The sequence below is a fragment of the Vicugna pacos genome, chromosome 15, assembly GCF_048564905.1.
Source record: "Vicugna pacos chromosome 15, VicPac4, whole genome shotgun sequence".
Classification (NCBI taxonomy): domain Eukaryota; kingdom Metazoa; phylum Chordata; class Mammalia; order Artiodactyla; family Camelidae; genus Vicugna; species Vicugna pacos.
This window is the reverse complement of record NC_133001.1, coordinates 3,831,418-3,844,772: the sequence shown is the minus strand read 5'-3', so window position 1 is coordinate 3,844,772 and position 13,355 is coordinate 3,831,418. Positions and strand designations below refer to the sequence as shown.

The following is a 13,355-nucleotide window of genomic DNA, read 5'->3' as shown; positions in this document are numbered from 1 at the left end:
TGCCTTGGCCTTCTTCAGGGAGGGTTCCAAGAAAAGAGGATTTGTGTGACCTTCCTTGATACTGTCAGGGGGTTTACGTAGACGTGCAGGACATAACTCATTACACGTGAGGGGTATCTTAGGGTGTGAGGACTTAATTCTCCCGGAACTGGCTGGGAAGGGGGGCTGTGTCTTGGTATCAGAGAATCTGTCTCCAAACCGGGCTCTGCTAGCGCCGAGGAAATCACACAGCGCGCTGTTCTCTCCCGGGAGTGCGTGGTGGTCCTGTTCTTTCTGCCCACGCTGCTGACCTGCCTTCCCCTCGGTGGGTGAGAAAACAAGGGCCGAGACTGTGCACCTCCCGGAGGCGTGGGGAGAGGACAGGGCTTTCTTGTCCCTTGAGAGCACTTTCTCACCACTTACTCCCTGAATGCAAAACTCATTTATTCAGTTGCATGTCAGTATGTATCTCAAAGTCAGCAGGTCTAAAAGGGAAGTCATCTCTCACGTCCTGTGTGCGACAAGCCACAAACCTGAGTATCTGACGGCTTCTTCACTCTCCTTAGCCAATTTATTACCCAGTCCTGCTCAGTTTGTCCTTCATTACCGTCTCTCATACCCGTTCACTTTTTCCCACTCCCTCCACTGCTAACTTTGTGTATAATTTCTTGCTCTGGGTACTTCAGCAGTTTTTAAACTGGTCCCCCTGCCTCCGTTGCCTCTCTCAGCCAGTGCTCATTGATGTCAGAGGGACCTTTCCAGAATGCAGACTGGGCCATGTCATTCTCTGCTTTAAATCCTAAAGTGGTTCTTCCAACTAGAATTTAAAATGAAACAAAATCCTGAAAGGATTCCTTTAAGTGTCTAGAATCTAAAATTCAGACTCACTGGACTGGCCCATGAGGCCACCCGTGCCCTGGGTCCTGCCTGCCCCTCAGCCTCTCTCGTGCCTCACGGTCCAGCCTCAGTGGCCCCTGCAGCTTCTCTGCCACCCTGCGATGGCTCAGGCCTCTTCCCATTGCTCAGAATGCCAGTTACCTCCTTCCCTCTACTCTACCTCCCTGCCCCTGCCCCCCCACCCCACCTTAGCTGACATCGTGTTCATTTATTAAGCTCAAGCATTGCTGCCTTAGGAAATCTGTAATCCCTGTGACCTACTAGGTGCTCCTGTTCTGGGGCAGCAAAGAATATGAACCTTTTTAAATTTTTTTTTCTGGTGTGCTTAGATTTAGGTGCACTCTGACCTTGGCAAGGTTTCTGGTCTCCGGTCTGCTTTCTCAGCTGAAAAACGGGAGGAACAGTACCTTACAGGGCCGCTGTAAAGGCCAAATGAGATCGCACACGTGAGCCTGGTGCACGGCAGGCTCTCTCCTCCTCAGCACACGCTCATGCTGCATTGCTTTACACTAGTAAGCGTCCCGCTCCATTGTAATTGTTAGTTAACCCATCTGTCTCCCACTTCAGCCAGACTGGCAGCACCTTCGGGGTGTCTTTCATGTCTGCCTCCCCCCAAACCTGGGAGAAGGCCCCATGTTCAGGAAGGGGCCCTGTGAGCTTCAGTTTAGAGATGAGTCTGAGGCACATGGGGGAATGGCCGAGCAGAGCTGTCCGTCAGCAGGTGGACCCTCTGGGCGAGGGCTCGGCGGAGAGTCTGGGGTGGAGATGAAGTTTGGGGCGTGAGCGGGAAGTGTGTCCGTGGTGGCTGAAGGCATAGTTTAGTTCTGCCTTAACTCAGGTTTCTTAGAAAACACAGCTGAAGTGTTGGCGCTTTATTGGTAGATACAACCCCAGAGCAGTGAGGGTGAGGGAAGCGAGGCAGGGAGGGGGAGGAAAACACAAGCTTTGTCTCAGGGAGGTGGTGTACACACAACTAGCCGCTTGCCCCCGTGTGGTGTCTTGGGTAGACGCCACAGAAGCACCACGCTGGGGTTGCTGGAGGGACAGAGAGCGAATTCACCTTCTCTCTGTTTTGTCTCCCGTCCGTCATTGCTCCACGTTCGCCCTGTCGGGTTCTGGCTCCCTTCACCTGCCGGGATTATATCACTTGACACCAGAAAAGCCAGACCCCATGCCCTGCGGCGTGGCACGTCACCCAAGCCCTGAAGCCGTGCGGTGAACAGAACGGCACTGGCCTGCAGGGCGTGGTCGAGGGGGTCGGGTGAGGCTGCAGGTCCCCTGGGGAGAGAGCACAGGGCAGGAGGAGGGCGGGGCTCTGGGCAGTTCTCAGAGCTGAAGAACCCGCAGCCCCAGGGATCGTCCCCTGGAGCAGAGGCCCCCGGAGGAGGTGTCACAGGGCCGAGGAAGAGAGATTCGGGGGAGGTGGTCAGCAGCTCCTGGTGTAGCTCTGAGGTCCAGTGGGCTGAGTTCAGAAAGTGACATGATTCTGAAATGCCTGGTGAGCTGGCCAGAGTTCCCTGTGTTGGAATACAGGGAACAGAGACTGGGTCGTGGTGGAGAGTGGAGAGAGCAACACACGTGTACCACTGGGTCCCGCTGCTCAGTGGTGAGAGCTCCGTGGCCGGGCTGGGCTGGGGGGTGGAGGGGGAGCAGACGTGGCCTGTAGATGATAATGGGAGCTGCTCATGGGGCCCAAGAGATTTCTGGAAGCTGAGACCGGATGTGATGGTGGGGAGAGAGGCCTCGTGAGGTACTCTGTATCAAGGATGGGTTCCTCAGTCCGTCTAAACCCAGCACTGCCAGTTGTGCTATGAGAGCTGGCTGGTAGCTGCAAGGGCAGTTCTGTCTCCTGGTAGCCCCTCCCCTCTCTTGGGAGTTCTTGGGCAGATTCTCAGGGCCAACATCACCTTCCCCAACGTGGAGGCAGCTTTGTGAAGTAAGAATAAGGCTCATATCTCAGCTCTTGCACTGATAAGCTGTGTGAGCTTGGGGAGGCTGTTTAACTTCTCAAACTCAGCTTCTGTGTCTGTCACGTGAGGCCAACAGCACCTTCCGCGGGCGGTATTTTCCGCTCAGGTCATCTTCAGAGAAAGACAGAATGAGACAGCATGTTTGATTCAGGCACTGAATAAAAAGTGATGCTTGGGAGAGGCTGATACTGAGCACAAGGAAAAGGAAATGAAAAACAAGCAGCCGCATTCCCAAGACAAACACTTGGGACACAAATCATCATCACTCAGGCCTCACAGGACAGGCGTCCCTCAGCGCCCCAGTTTGGGGCTTGTTTCCGTGGGTGGCTGCCGTGGTGGTTTCTTCCAGCCAGGTGCTGTTTCCTCCTACTCTTAGCAGCCGAGGCTGGGGAGGAGTCACCCATTCATGGCGCTGGCCCCTTGCCCCAGTTTGAATTTACCGGCTGAGTTCCCGTTTTCTGGGCAGTCCCGTGGTGGGAAGCGGGAGTCGGGGCAATACAGAGACCCGAGTCTCTGCTGGCTGATCCCAGGGAACGTGCGAGGCCCCAGAGCCAGTTCCGCCCTGCTCAGCTTGCAGGCTCCCAGCAAGCCAGAAGCACGTGTGCTCCCCTAGGCAAGCTTCATAGCACTGAACCCCTCGAGCGCTGCCAGGTGGGCCCAGAACCCCTGGAGAACGTGGGATCTGAGGGTGTGCGGTCTCCCCTGCCTCCCTGCAGGCGCTATGCCCCATGTAGCTCTCTCCTCCTCTGTGTACTGAGAAGCACATCCATTCGCCCAGCCTCCCTCCATCCCTGCCACGCGCCAGCTGGCACAGTGCTGCTCTCGGGGGCAGGGCCCCTATTGCCGAGGTCCTCAGAAGGGTGGCCTGCAGTGTCTGTCCTCCATTTCTCCCTAGAAGGCTGGGCAGTTTGAGGGTGAGACCTGGACTCATCTCGCTGGAGTAACCGGTGTCAGAGTAGATATGTGTCCCACCCTGTGGTGTGTGACTTTTTATTGTAGGAAATCTTGGCATAGAGAGTAGTGAATCTCCATGTGCCCATTTTCATTGTTTCGTGACCAATCTTGTTTCATCTATTTGTCTCTTCACTCCTCTCCCCCTAGATTATTTTGAAACAATTCCGAGGCATCGTCTGGTCATTTCATCCAAAAGTATTTCAGTATCCCTAAAAGGCAGTGCTCTTAAGAAAACTACAGTACCATTGCTGCACCTAAAAAAATAATGCATCGAATGTCCAGTGTTCAAGTTTCCCTGATTGTCTTATAAATGATTTGTTTTACAATATGTGTACTTGGGTAAGATTCAGGAAAAAGGTAATGTAGTACAGATAGTTGTCTCTTGGCTTCCATATTCTAAATCACTGCACCAATATATGCTTTATATGCATGTGCCTTACATTTCATTCTCAGTGAGCCAGCAGTTCAGGTGTACCACGTTATCGTCCTGAGAACACAGAGCGCAGCGCGGAGGAGGGTTGAGAACACTGGTTTCCCAGCACTTTGTTGCGAGCGATCGTGGAGACTCTCCTTTTAGTGTCTGTATGGAAAAGGTTACCTTGAAGATGTCCTGCTGTGACCCTGCAAGAAGAGGGCTGCAGAGGGGGAGTGAAGCAGACGGAGCAAGCCCGTCACCAGAGAAGGCGCGCGCTCCCCAGCTTTGTGTGCAGAAGGGCCTGGCCGTGGGCGGCACGTGGCCGGAGGGCAGCTTGCTTCTTTTCTTTCTTTCTTTTTTTTCTAATCCTGACTAATTCGCAGAGTAAAATCCCAAGTCCTTACCGAGACCAAACCATCTGTCAGATTCCCTGCCACCTGCCTGGCCTCACCTGCCTCCTCTCCCCTTCAAGGCCTGTGCTCCCACAGTGTTGGGCTCAGATACACCAAACGTGCTTCCACCTCAGGACCTTTGTACCTGCTGCCTCCTTTGCCTGGAAAGCTTTCTCACTCCCTCATTTCCTAAAGGTTTCTGTCCACTCCGTGACATCTTGTGGAAGAGGACCCCCGCCACACACAGGCTGCCGCATACAGGAGCAGCCCCTCCCCGGACGACGTTCCCAACCCTTCCTCCTCTGCGCTCACGACTGCCTGATGCGTTAAACATTTGTGTGCTGTCTCTTCCCGCACTGAAATGATTCAGGCAAGAAAAACCCACACACATAATGCATGAGGGAGTGGTAAGTGCTGTAAAGCAAAACCAGCAGGGGAGGGGCATAGCATACGAGGCGGTGTTGTTTCTAACAGGCCGTTAGGAAAGGCTCCCTAGGGACTGACGGGGAGTGAGACCTCGGGGACAGAACCAGGCCTGAGAAGAGGGAAGGGGGTCTGTGTACACGGCCCCGCCCATATCCTCTCATTCGTTCTTCACATAAAAGCCAAAGGTGTCCTGTGCGCCCCTGCCCTCACCCGAAGTCTTCCCTGGCCTGCTCCCGGGGAGGTGCTGCCCCTGGGCGCAGGTCTCGGCCAGCACCAACAGGGAGTCGGGGTATCAGCACCCCAGCTCCACCCCCTTCAGTGGGACAAGTCTCAGGCCTGCTCAGAACCGTCTCCCAGAGGCCCCAGAGGCCCGGGCCAGCTGAGGCGGTGGTGCCAAAGCCGCCTTTGGGAAGCCTGTCACATAGCTGAAGCGGTGACTCTCCAACTTTACAAGTGATGGTGATGTAACAAATTTATCCTGAAGATTTGAAAGGATTGGAAAAGGATGTTTATGCAAAGGAGCCAGAGAGAAGCCCAGGCAGTAAGGGAAGAACAAGATATTGGGTATTGAACAAGAGTGAAGTGCTTTCAGCCTCTGCTCCACAGATTCAGGTTAAAAATGTTTCGACTTTAGATTAAATATGGGGCAAATACCAAGCGAAGCTTTGCTTCAAATGCAGCAACTGGATGGAGCTGTAAGAAAATAAACCCTTCCTTAGACTCGAACCTAGAGCAGCCCTTTGAACTTCCTTCATTCAAGCCACACCGAACTGGCCAAAGAGGCTGCACTTTCCAAGAAACAGAATAGTGGAGGTGCCACCGACACGACCCCTTTATCACAGGAAGAGATGTGAGCACACAGGAGGGCGATGGAGCTGTGGTCAGACCTGGGTGAGGTGAGGAAGGGCACAGAACAGTGACCAGGAAAGACGGCTTTGTAAGCACTGAGCCTGGATTTGTAAGCACTGAGGCCAGCCTGTCCGTTTTCAAAGAGTGGCTTAGTGGAGAAAGAAGTGGCTTTTTGTCCCCTGAAATGGCTAAATAGGACTTTACAAAGAGACATGAGGGTCATGAGATGACTGAAAGACTGAGGAATTTGAAAGGTGGAGAGAATTTTTCAGACATCACAGGTCCTTGCTCCCTGGCTTGCTGGCCCTTCACAGTCAGCCACAAGCATGGTACATCCCACTGTTCCCATCTTGCTAATGACATGGTAGAGCTTCCCTTGGCTGCACAACAACAAAGGCGGATGGCATAAACCAGCTCACACGCAGTGGGGAAGCTGAGAAAAAGACTGCCCAGTCATTTCAGTACTGGGGAGTTTCAAAGATTGATGCCCCCCCGCCACCGGGTGATTTGTTTTCTGTTTAATTTTTCATATTTTATTCCTGGTATTAACAAATTAAGAAAGTAGAACTTTTCCAAGTGCTGATTTATAGATAATGTTTATAAGCAGCACACAAAATGTTCAGTTTCACAAATAATGGCATTTGTTGATCCCTTTAATGCAATTTCAGTCCTTTAAAGGCAATAGTAATTTAATGCAATATATACAAAATCTGTATATCCTGAGCTACAGAAAGTTGAGCAAGTGGTTTTCATAGCCGTATTTGATTTTAGTCAAGTACACTTTCCCACAATGAACAAGTACTAACAAATATGTTATAAAACACTCTGCTGAGTGCTTACTCTACCATCAGCTTTTTAAGTATGCCATTCCAGCTACTACTGAAAGCATTTATTTTAGAATCTTTACTCTGATCTGGAAAAACGGGTTCTCCTACAATGACAAATAGTATGTATAAGACACGAAGCTTTTATTTTATTATATTTTATTTTTTAACCATTTTCAATTGAAGTATAGTTAATGTACAATGTGTTAGTTTCAGGTGTACAGCAAAGTGATTCAGCCAATTTTTCAGATTCTTTTTCCATTCTAGGTTATTACAAGACATTCAATACAGTTTGCTGTGCTGGACAGTAGTCCTTGTTGGTTATCTGTTTTTTGCATAGTGCTGTATAAATGTTAATCCCAAACTCCTAATTTAGCCCTTCCCACCCCACCAACCCCTCCCCACCTTCCCCTTTGGTAACACTAAGTTTGATTTCTGTGTCTATGAGTCTATTTCTGTTTTGTGAATAAGTTCTTTTGTATCACTTTTTAGATTCTATATGTAAGTGATATCAGTCCTTGCTGACTTCACTTAGTATGATAATTTCTAGCTCCATCCATGTTGTTACAAATGGCATTATTTCATTCTTTTTTATTGCTGAGTAATATTCCATTGTATATACGTACCACATCTTCTTTATCCAGTCATTTATTGATAGACATTTAGGTTGCTTCCATGTCTTGGGTATTGTAGATAGTGATGCTGTAAACATTGGGGTGCATATATCTTTTTGAATTAGAGTTCCCTCCAGATTATATACCCAAGAGTAGGATTGCAGAATCATATGGTAACTCTAGTTTCTTAAGGAACCTCCATACTGTTCTTCATAATGGCTGCACCAAACTACATTCCCACCAGCAGGAGGGTTCCCTTTTCTCCACACCGTCTCCAGCATTTATCATTTGTGGACTTTTTAATGATGGCCATTCTGACCACTGTGAAGTGATATCTCATTGTAGTTTTGATTTGCATTTCTCTAATAATTAGTGATACTGAACACTTTTTCATGTGCCTATTGGCCATTTGTATGTCTTCTTTGGAGAAATGTCAATTTAGGTCTTCTGCCTATGTTTTGATTGGTTTGTTTGGTTTTTTTTTTTGATATTAAGCTGTATGAGCTATTTGTATATTTTGGAAACTAAGCCCTTGTCAGTAGCATGGTTTGCAAATATTTTCTCCCAGTCTGTAGGTATATCTTTCAATCTGCTTGTGTCATCTTCAGTTTTTTTCATCAGCACCTTATGATTTTTGGATTATAGGTCTTTTGCCTCCTTAGGTAGTTTTATTCCTAAATAGTTTATTCATTTTGATGCAATGGTAAATGGGATTGTTCCCTTAATTTCTCTTTTGATATTTTGTTGTTAATGTATAGAAATTCAACAGATTTCTGTATCTTAATTTTTTATCCTGCAACTCTACCAAATTACTTGCTGAGCCCTAGTAGTTCTCTGGCAGTGTCTTTAAGATTTTCTGTGTATAGGATCATGTCACCTGCAAACAGTGACTGTTTTACTTCTTTTCCAATTTGGATCCATTTTATTTCTTTTTCTCCTCTGATTGCTGTGGCTAGGACTTCCAAAACTATGTTGAACAAAAGTGATGAGAGTGGGCATCCTTGTCTTGTGCCTGGTCTTAGAGGAAATGCTTTCAGCTTCTCACCATTGAGTATGATGTTAGCTGTGGGTGTGTCATATATGGCCTCTATTATGTTGAGGTATATTCCCTCTAAGCCCACTTTCTGGAGAGTTTTTATCATAAGTGGATGTTGAATTTTATCAAAAGCTTTTTCTGCACCTGTTGAGATGATCATATGTTTTTATGCATCAGTTTGTTACTGTGCTGTATCCCACTGATAGACTTGCAGATATTGAAAAGTCCTTGCATCCCTGGGGTGAACCCAACGTGATCATGGTGTGTGAGCTTTTTAATGAATTATTGGAGTCAATTTGCTAGTGTCTTGTTGAGGCTTTTTGCATCTGTGTTCAAAGTGGTACTGGCCTGTAATTTTCTTTTTCTGTGATATCTTTGGTTTTGGAATCAGGGTGATGGTGGTCTCATAGAATATGTTTGGAAGTGTTCCTTCCTCTGCAATTTTTTGGAATAGTTTCAAGAGGATGGGCATTAACTCTTCTCTAAATGTTTGGTAGAGTTCCCCTGTGACGCCATCTGGTCCTGGACCTTTGTTTGTTGGGAGTTTTTGAATTACTGATTCAGTTGAAGCACTGGTAATTAATCTCTTCATAGTTTCTAATTCTTCTAGGTTCAGTCTTGGGAGATTGTGCCTTTCCATTTTATTGGTGTAAAGTTGTTTATAGTAGCCTCTTATGATCTTTTGTATTTCTGTGCAGTCAGTTGTAACTTCTTTTTTTTTTTTTTCATTTGATTTTATTGATTTGGGCCCTCTCCCTTTTTCCCTTGATGAATCTGGCTAAAAGCTTATCAATTTTGTTTATCTTTTCAAAGAGCCAGCTTTTAGTTTCATTGATCTTTTAAAATTATTTTTAGTCTCTATTTCATTTATTTCTGCTCGAATCTTTATCATTTCTTTTCTTCTACTAACTTTGGGTTTTGATTGTTCCTCCTTCTCTAGTTGCTTTGCGTGTAAGGTTAGATTGTTGATTTGAGATTTTTCTTATTTCCTGAGGTAGGATTGTATTGCTATAAACTTCCTCTTAGAACTGCTTTTGCTGCCTCCCATAGGTTTTGGATCATTGTGTTTTTATTTTCATTTGTCTGTAGGTATTTTTAGATTTCCTCTTTGATTTCTTCAGTGATCCATTGGTTGTTTAGTAGCATATTATTTAGCCTTCATGTGTTTGTGTTTTTTTGCATTCTTTTCTTTCCTTTTCTTTTTTTTAAATTTTATTTTATTGAGTTATAGTCAGTTTACAATGTTATGTCAATGCAGTTTTTTTTTCTTATAGTTGATTTCTAGCTTCATAGCGTTGTGGTCAGAAAAGATGCTTGATATGATTTCAGTTTTCTTAAATTTACCAAGGCTTGCTTTGTGGCCCAGCATGTGATCTAGCCTAGAGAATGTTCCATGTGCACTTGAGAAGAATGTGTATTCTGCTGCTTTTGAATGGAATGCTTTATAAATATCAATTAAGTCTATTTGGCCTAATATATTTTTTCAGGCCTGTGTTTCCTTATTGAGAAACCATTTATCTTTTGAGACAGATAAACATTCTTACAAAATACTGTATTCTTATATCATCTTTTACTTAAGAAAACACAAACTAGTTCACTGTCTTTAATAATCTGTTAGATTTCTGTTGTCTAGAAATGGGAATACATGAAACACATGTTTCAGCTATCATACAGTCCAAGGTGACATTTAGATTTCACATGTTAAGCAGTTTTAGTACAGCCTACAATGGCACAAAGACATGTAATACATCTTTCAGATAGTCAAAAGGACCTGTGTGGTTTGCAAGATACTTTAACTTTTGTGTGGTCATTAAAACCTAATAAGTAATTTAGTAATTACTAATAAGTAATAAGTAATTTAAATGTGATAGGCACTTAAAATATCATTCTAAAATCAAAAGACATGAAAATCTTGTGTTTCTCCATCTTTTATTTACATGGTTAGATATCAGCACTTTACTGTAGAAAATATTCAGTTGCTATATATGGTTGTCCCAGAAAATAATGAAGCTTCAGAAATTATTAAAGATGTCAAGATCCATAGGAGCTGTCATCAAATGCTTTTCTAGTTTGTTTCAATTCTTCATTCATAGTAAGTAAGACTTAGTAGCAAACTTCCTGGATCCTTTCAAATCAAGAAGTTGCTATCTTCAATTCGCACTTGACCCTGTCTTCCAATTTACATTGCCTTGAGTCATTCCAGTGATGGACACTATGACAAGGTCCTCAGGAATATCCACTGGCTCAGTACAAGGATTATGATCATCCCCAAACCCATACATCATACAATGTAAGAGTCTCTTTCTTTTATCAGGTCTACCTTCTGTACCTCCTCCATTTTCTTCCTCAAGGGTGGGGTTTTCTTCCCTGTCTTCTCAAGGGCATTTTTATTCTTCAAGTCTGTCTTTGATGTCCTGCCAGTGCTATTCAGACCTGGTCTCAGTTGGATAGCTGTGGTGCCAGGTTTGGAACAGAGCTGGGTGCAGTGCCAAAGTCTCCTCAGGTCATTGCTCAGAGACTGGAGCTGCTGTCATGACTGGAACAGGAGAATCTCACCTAAAAGGAAATCTGCATCACTGCTTCCAAGGTTAGATTTGGAATGGGTAGTGGGGCGACCTGACTATTGATGGCAATCTTGGAGGATGGGGGGGTGGGATAGTGACTTTGCCTCCAGGTGGGTTAGGAGTAAACTTAGGCCCCCCAGTCTCTTACAGTCCTGCACTTAGAAACACACCATCTTTTGGTGGTAATGTTCCCATTACTTTACTTGATGATCTGTCCTTCCTTGAAGCCCAGATTCAGTTTGGGGTGAGTGTCCATTTCCTGAGATTCTCTGGATGTCTCAGATATCTGCTTTACCCACTTGAAGTAGTTTTGCAAAGACACCACCCTGATCTATGAAGCAAATGCCAGTGAAAGCACTATGTCCAGTGTCATCCTGGAGCGAAATTATAAAAGAGAACCTGGAATCTGTCGCGTCTCCTCAGCCAGGATATTGTTCTACTGGTGCCTGGGCAGAGAGCTCCCCTGATACTTAATACTCAAGTTAATATAGACAGTCTTTCCCTTTAAAGTGATTTGGATGTGAACAGTCTAAGCAGGCTGCAATACATTTAGCCTGTAGCCACCACTGGAGACCTGCGGCAGAGTCTGGTAGACACTGACGTCCAACTTCATGTGCAGGACTAGGCTCCTACTCCTTCCGGGCTGGTATCTTGGCTTTGCTCTCCATGCCTATTAAGTTTCCTTTAATCTCTAAATTCTTCCCTGCTTGCTTTTCCCTTATAATTTATTTGTTGAAGGAACTATTTCTTAGAGTCCATTTTTTTTAATGCATCCTCATGGTGTTAATAGATTCCTGTAACTTTCACATTTCCTATAAATAGTTAGTTTGATTTATAGCAGGGTTTCTCCAAGTGTGGTCCCTTGACCAACAGCATTCACATCACCTGGGAATTTATAGGAGGTGCTAATCCCTACCCACCTAGAGAGGCTGGCCATCAAGGTCACCGTCTTGGTGAAGCCTAGCATCCCATTTTTGTGAAGTCACCATTGAAGTGGAAAGGTCAAAACAGCAGGCAAGGGAAGGGGTGAAATATTGGGTGAGACAGTGGCTGGTCTCTTGATGGGTTGCAGGTATTTCTAGAATTTTTTTCCTATTAATTAAAATTTTGATTTTTTTCCATAATGTCGGAGCAAATGGAATGGAATGGTGGGCTTGTGGTTAAACAGTTAGCTGATTCAAGGGACTTTGAAAACTCTGTGATTACTATATGATTAAATGGCCCAATGTGCCCTGCCTTTCTTGGAGAGATGAGGGGACAGTATTCACTCTCCCTCAATGCTTAGGCCATCACATTTTGACACTGTCTAGAAGGTAAGGTAGCTCAGATATGGCAGACCCTCCTCTGGAGTTTTAGGTCATATACATACTCCGTAGCCAAGGGCACCTGGTTTAGAAATAGCCCTGGCTGGGCCCTTCACCTGCAGCAACAGCTTGTTCGTTTCCAGTAGAGAGTAAAAGCCAGGCCTGTTTTGCCAGAAGAGACCCTTCTGATTCTAGTGAAAAGGGTCAGCCCAGGACTGGCTGTCCTGGCAGGCGATCAGGAGCTAAACAGTTGAGCAAGGACCAAGGCGGAACTTCACTTTCATGAACTCATAAGAGTAAACACAACCCACCTACCAAGTTGTGAAGTGAAACTTTGTTTTCCAAGGCCCCAGTGAACGTGATCTAAGACACTACCTTAAGCCCATCTTGATACTCCTTTGTAAAAAAAAAGGAAAGGATAGGCTGTATGCATTAGTTACCACTTATAGAACTGAACCCCAAAAGAGACTGTATATAGATTTTATTTTATTATTTTTAATACATGTGTTAATTAATTAAATAATTATTGACGTATAGTCCATTTACAATATTGTATTAGTTTCAACTGTACAACCTGGTGATTCAATACTTTAATAGATTATACTCCATTTAATGTGTATATATTTTGTTTTTACTTTTAAAGTGTTTTTTATTTTTTAGAAAGTTTATTATTGTTGTTTTTAATGGAGGTACTGGGGATTGAACCCATGACCTTGTGCATGCTAAGCATGTGCTCTACCACTGAGCTATATCCCTTCCCCCAAATGTGTATACATTTTAAAAAGTGAATTAAAAAAAGAAAAGGAGCACTTAGATTACCAGAATAATGAAACGTGACCACAACTTGTTAGAATGTTCCTGCATATTTTTTTTTGAGGGGGTAGGTAATTAGGTTCATTTATTTATTTTATTTTTTAAATGGAGGTACTGGGGATTGAACCCAGGACCTCATGCATACTACCACTGAGCTATACCTTCCCCGCTGGAATGTTCCTACATATTATCACAATGATATTGGAAATTCATTTTTCATTGGAAATAACCCTAACTCTCTATTTTGGAAAAGAAGTAGTTTTAAATAGAGCTATGTCTGCAAAAGAAACATACCCACTGACCTAGGGTCAATGGTGC

General features: G+C 45.0%; 2 pseudogenes; both read right to left on the bottom strand.

The window, feature by feature from the left end:
• Nucleotides 1-10,387: 10,387 nt before the first annotated feature.
• Nucleotides 10,388-10,722, bottom strand: LOC102545188 (transcription initiation factor TFIID subunit 13 pseudogene; annotated as a pseudogene).
• Nucleotides 10,723-10,795: 73 nt separating this feature from the next.
• On the bottom strand, nt 10,796-11,887 carry LOC102545444 (adaptin ear-binding coat-associated protein 1 pseudogene; annotated as a pseudogene).
• Between the last annotated feature and the right edge of the window lie 1,468 nt (nt 11,888-13,355).